At 25.9% G+C, this 6,000-nt stretch overlaps 1 non-coding gene across 1 annotated transcript; it reads left to right on the forward strand.

Moving 5' to 3' along the window:
- Positions 1–2,118: 2,118 nt before the first annotated feature.
- On the forward strand, positions 2,119–2,190 carry Trnaq-cug (transfer RNA glutamine (anticodon CUG)). The gene has a single exon. It is a non-coding gene; the product is annotated as a tRNA-Gln (tRNA).
- The last annotated feature ends 3,810 nt before the right edge of the window (positions 2,191–6,000 follow it).

The raw sequence follows: 6,000 nt of genomic DNA on the forward strand, positions 1-6,000 counted from the left end.
ATAACTTTAGCGGACGGTTTTAGCAACTTTATTTTACGTTTTTGTAATAAAACTCACTTGTTACATTCATTGTGCATTTACGTGAAGTAAAATTCGAAAGGTTGTAATTTTGTTATAATATTTTTGTTATAAATATTATTAATAAAAGTAGCACGACCTAGATATAAAATCAGTACCTATTTATTACTAATTGGGCGGCGTAGCCAACTGAGCCATGGAGCCCCATGGGAAAACGAACATTATTGCGTATATTATCTAATTGAATTATTACGTCACAATAAAAAGTTATGCCTCGTTTAAAGCGACTTTTAAAATTCATTAGCAAATTTGGTTTGTCATGCGATTATTGCTGTACATTTTACGGATGAATTTTTATACTTTTTTTTTAGTTTTTTTTTTACAAATTAAACTACTAAATATAGTTCTGGATAATCTAACTTTTTTGATTTTCAAACTTTAACATTATATAGCAGAGTTTTCCAAACCTTTTTTCAGAAAACTTGGTTTAAATAAATTAAAATTGCTATGCTGTCTTCCAACAAGATTGCTCAAAAAACAACTGTTAGAAACACCTTAGATTTTTTTATGGTCTTCATCATCAACTTCAGAATATTTAGTGTAAATTTAAATATTTCAAATTTTGACCTCATAGCTCCCCTGCGGCCCCTTTACTGCTCATGACCACCTAAATTTCTGTCATGGCCCCAAGGGAGCCAAACGAACGAGATGACTTATATTATATCAACAAAATGTGGTATATATGAATAATTTTATTCTATAGATAGATTTGAACCTATTACTAACCGTAATTAACAGCTTTTTGTTACTTAGTTTTGTTGTGTTACTATAAAGCTAAACTACTTTATCATCTAATATGTCAGTAACTTTAAATTAAATTGTAATCAACATTATCTAAATTAATAAAAAGTTTTCCTTCATTAATTGTCTTATAAGTTAAATAATAATTAATGCTACTTCAGTTTTATTAAGTGTTAAATGTTTTATAATAATTTTTAACATTGAGAAAAATAAATAGAAATTATTTATATTACTTAAGTTTATAAAAAATGTAAAACATATTTAAATCCACTAATCTTTAAAAAAAATATATTTTTTTCAATTACTCAGTTTTTAATTCGCAAATCAACTTAAATTCTCGAAAAAAAAATTTTAAATTCAAATAAATATTAATTCTGCTGCAAGTAAAAACAAAAAAAATATTTTTTTTTTCATGTTTTTTGGCTATTTAATTTTTAATTTGATCTGGTTTTTTAATAAAATAACTTTAAAACTTGTGAAATGAACATTTTAAGTTTTTTCTTAATAAATTTTTTAAAATACTATTTCCTAATTTTTTTAACTAGTTTTTTTAGATTTTTGACATAGTTCTACTTAGAAAAAGTAAGTAAACAACAGTTTTTGTATTTCGGCCGGCCAATTACTCAATATTTCAAAAACTTCTGTAGCAGATTATATATTTTTAACATCAGTAAACAATTTGTTTCACAAGTTCAATAAAAAGTTTTTATTTCAAACTGCCTTTTAAATATTAATAAAACCCTGATGTAGATAAAATACTTTACCAAAATTAGGATAAAAAAGTATTTGTTTTAAATTTCTAAACTATGATTATAATTTTTACTAAAAAATTTATTTGCCTATGTTATAAAACTTTTTCTAATAAATATTTTTCATATTATATGTAGGCTTATTGCTTTTAATTTTAGCTTTAAATTTAATTAAATATTTTGTCTCGGAAAATTAGTAATAAGATTGAAAAATTTTATAATACAATATAGCTTATTATATTTCTATACCTCCAAATTATAAATTTTCTAAAATTATCATTTAAATTATCATTATTTATTTATTTTTAAAGGAAAATAGTCTACAAAATCTACTTATAAAATCAAAACATAGAATAAAATACGTAAACAAATACAATTTTGTTGCAGAAAAGACTTTAAATTCAATTAAAAAAGTAATTTTGGCTGATTGAAAGTGAAAACAGTTTGTACCAAGCGACAAACTTACGATTTACTTTCTCACGTTCTCTCGCATCTACCATGATACACGTGCTTAATATTTATAAACACATTATTTATATACTTGACGTGTGGTCCTATGGTGTAATGGTTAGCACACAGGACTCTGAATCCTGTGATCCGAGTTCAAGTCTCGGTAGGACCTATTTTAGTTTTAAATCAGGTTACGATGTAGATTTTATTTATTTTAATAAAAATTAATTAAAAAATCTTAGAGTTCACTACGTAAAAATAGTTACAAAACATAATTTTAGTAAAAATTTGTTTATAGATCCAATAAAGCTCATTATAAAATTAGTTAAATTATTATGATCATTGCTAACAACAAAAAAATAAATTGTATTTCTATTGAAATGAAGTCAGAAGACTAATGTGATATATGCTTTTTTTTCGATCTTATAATTTTTTTTTAAAAAACTTTATATGCATTTTTAGTAGATTAAGTGAATCTTGCTTACGCTTATAATTTGTAAAATTATCTTAGTAAATTTTTTAATATGTATAAGAGTTGAATATAGTATATGAACTTAAACGTGTAAAGAGAATTTTCTTGCCGACATGCTTAATAGAATTCTTAAAGTTTAATAATTTAAAAAATAATAATATTTTAGTTGTTAGTTTCGAACAAAGTTTTTTTTTCGCACTATTATGCTTCTCGTACAAAACTTCATCATACTTTGTTTTTTCTGTTAAATAATGTTTTTACATTCAATTATTTTCGAGTTTTAACAGCTTATAATTATATGCAAAAGCCTAAATAAAACAATTATACTGTTTTTTATTTTTCTTAAATTTTGTAATAAATTATTTAAAAGCTTTTTTAGTGGGTTCAGTGAATATTGAATTAGTTGATCAAATTTTATTTTCTGTATATAAATTAAAGAAAATTACAGAATTCAGAAAATATTCATCAACAAACTGCATCAAAAATTCGAAAACTTCAACAAATTTAAAATGTTGTGGTCAATTATTTAATGTTCATAATTTTTGTAGTTGAGTTAAAGTATTTTTTTATTTTATGCATTTATACACTTTGGACAAATTAAAAATCACGTCATTATATATATTTTTTAGTTTGTTTGTTTCTGTAGTAATAGTTTAACTACATAGTTCTACTTAAAATAAATAAAGTTTGAAGTACCATGCTCAATTAAAGTATTGTTCTTTTTTTTTTTAATTTATTCACCTTGTATAAATACTTAGCCAAGTATAACGTAAATATATATATATATATATATATAAAAAGGTTTATTCAAAGATGCAAAATTTGAAGAACTCAAGTTTCGTGATTACTCACTCATCAGCTTCAAAACAAGTTTAAAATAAAGCACAAAACAAAATCACTAATGAAGGTAAAAAACTTTTTGCATAAATAGATTATGACGTAATTTTGAAACTATCAAAAATCGTGCAAAACGGCCTGTGCAAAAACTAATCTACCAACAGACAATAAACTAGCGAAAATTCATATAACTTCAGTGAGTAACTACATATTAGGACAGATAATTGGAAGAGATAAAGATAAAATTAAGATGCAAATTGAAATTTAGGTTATTTTAAGATGAAATTAAAACTTGTTAAACTTTAAAAGCGACTTTTTTATATGTCTACAAGACGATACAAACTCGCTTCTTTTGTTCAAACATCTTTTGTCTTTCAGTGCATATACAACGGCTGATGCTTCTTTGAGACACAGCCTACATATCGGGCTATTGCCGTCGGCTATAGGCTGTGCTCTTTTTATAACTTCTTTATATATATATATATATATATAGAATTAAGTTATTTAACTTAATAAATTAAATTTTTCACACTGAGCCCACCTTGAGGGCTTTATTAATAAAAAGGTTTATTTAAAGATGCAAAACTCAAAGAACTCGAGTTTCGTGACTATTCACTTATCAGCTTCAAAACAAGTTTAAAATAAACTTTTTATAACTTCCCAGGATATTTCGTAGTCAATGCCGCTGCGCTTTAAGCCACAAACATACTTCGAAAGTTCAGTGTTATTTTCATATATGCCGCCTTTAAAAGATTTTTTATGATTGGCATACCTGAATCTAAACTGAGTCGAGCACAAGCCGACATAGAACCTCGTCTCAATGCCAGAGTTAACTGTGGCCTTGTAGACGATGTTCTCTGAACGGCAATTACCCCCTTTCAAATTATATTTACAGCTACCAGCGCAGGTTCATTGACTCTGAATTCCTGAGTTTTGATTCAATTTTTTTGATTGTGTGCCTTAATGTTATTCTCTAAATTTGCCGTACACGAATAACTTATTCGCATATTATGTTTGTTGAAAATTTTTGTTAGCGGATTTTGTTTATTGAAGTGTTTTTTGACTAGATTTATAAATTTTCTTCCAATATTAGTTTTTACAAGTTTTACTAGTTTTATAAATCTAGTCAAAAAACACTTCAATAAACAAAACCCGCTAACAAAAATTTTCAACAAACATAATATGCGAATAAGTTATTCGTGTACGGCAAATTTAGAGAATATCATTAAGGCACACAACCAAAAAATTTTAAATCAAAACTCAAAACTCAGAAATTCAAAGTCAATGCGGCTGCGCTGGTAGCTGTAAATATAATTTGAAAGGGGGTAATTGCCGTTCAGAGAACATCGTCTACAAGGCCACAGTTAACTCTGGCATTGAGACGAGGTTCTATGTCGGCTTGTGCTCGACTCAGTTTAGATTCAGGTATGCCAATCATAAAAAATCGTTTAAAGGCGGCATATATGAAAATAACACTGAACTTTTGAAGTATGTTTGTGGCTTAAAGCGCAGCGGCATTGACTACGAAATATCCTGGGAAGTTATAAAAAGAGCACAGCCTATAGCCGACGGCAATAGCCCAATATGTTGGCTGTGTCTCAAAGAAGCATCAGCCGTTGTATATGCACTGAAAGACAAGAGATGTTTAAACAAAAGAAGCGAGTTTGTATCGTCTTGTAGACATATAAAAAAGTCGCTTTTAAAGTTTAACAAGTTTTAATTTCATCTTAAAATAACCTAAATTTCAGTTTGCATCTTAATTTTATCTTTATCTCTTTCAATTATCTGTCCTAATATATAGTTACTCACTGAAGTTGTATGAATTTTTGCTAGTTTATTGTCTGTTGGTAGATTAATTTTTGCACATGCCGTTTTGCATGAATTTTGACAGTTTAAAAATTACGTCATAATCTATTTATGCAAAAAATTTTTTACTTTCATTAGTGATTTTGTTTTGTGCTTTATTTTAAACTTGTTTTGAAGCTGATGAGTGAATAGTCACGAAACTCGATTTCTTTGAGTTTTGCATCTTTAAATAAACCTTTATATATATATATATAAATATATATAAATGTATACGGTTTAATATAAATATATTCTAATCTTTATGTTGAGTTTATAAATTATAATTATTTTGATATAACCATCACTTCAAATTTGAAAAAATATAAATATTAATTTTTGATCAATGTACTTTTTATTAGTCAAGACAGTCTGAAAAAGCTTTAAACTTAACATTCAAATAAGTTTTAGAAATAGTTTTAATTTTTCGAAACCGTGTAAATAAATACACATTTATTATTACATAATGTGCAACAAAATTATTTAAAGTTTGAAAAATACAAGATTAATAAAACATTTTATTTCAAAGTTTAATTTCGCACATGAATCTAAATAGTTTCTGCAAAACTTCAAGGATTTTTTTGTATTAAAGCGTTTTAATTATTTCTGCTATTAAAAAATAAATAGGAAAACATAGTTTAAAAATAAAACTTTAATAATGAACAAAAACTTAGACTAGTTACATAAAACTGTTAAGCATTTGTTACATCGACCACAAGCTACAGACAAGAAATGTTATATACTTTTCTCCTAAACACGTTAGCACGCACAATATATGGATGTTTACTTGTGCATAGGTATATAGATTTTAAAACTTGATATCAGATGCCT

The sequence above is a fragment of the Thalia democratica genome, chromosome 1 (assembly GCF_965202585.1).
Source record: "Thalia democratica chromosome 1, ktThaDemo2.hap1.1, whole genome shotgun sequence".
NCBI lineage: Eukaryota > Metazoa > Chordata > Thaliacea > Salpida > Salpidae > Thalia > Thalia democratica.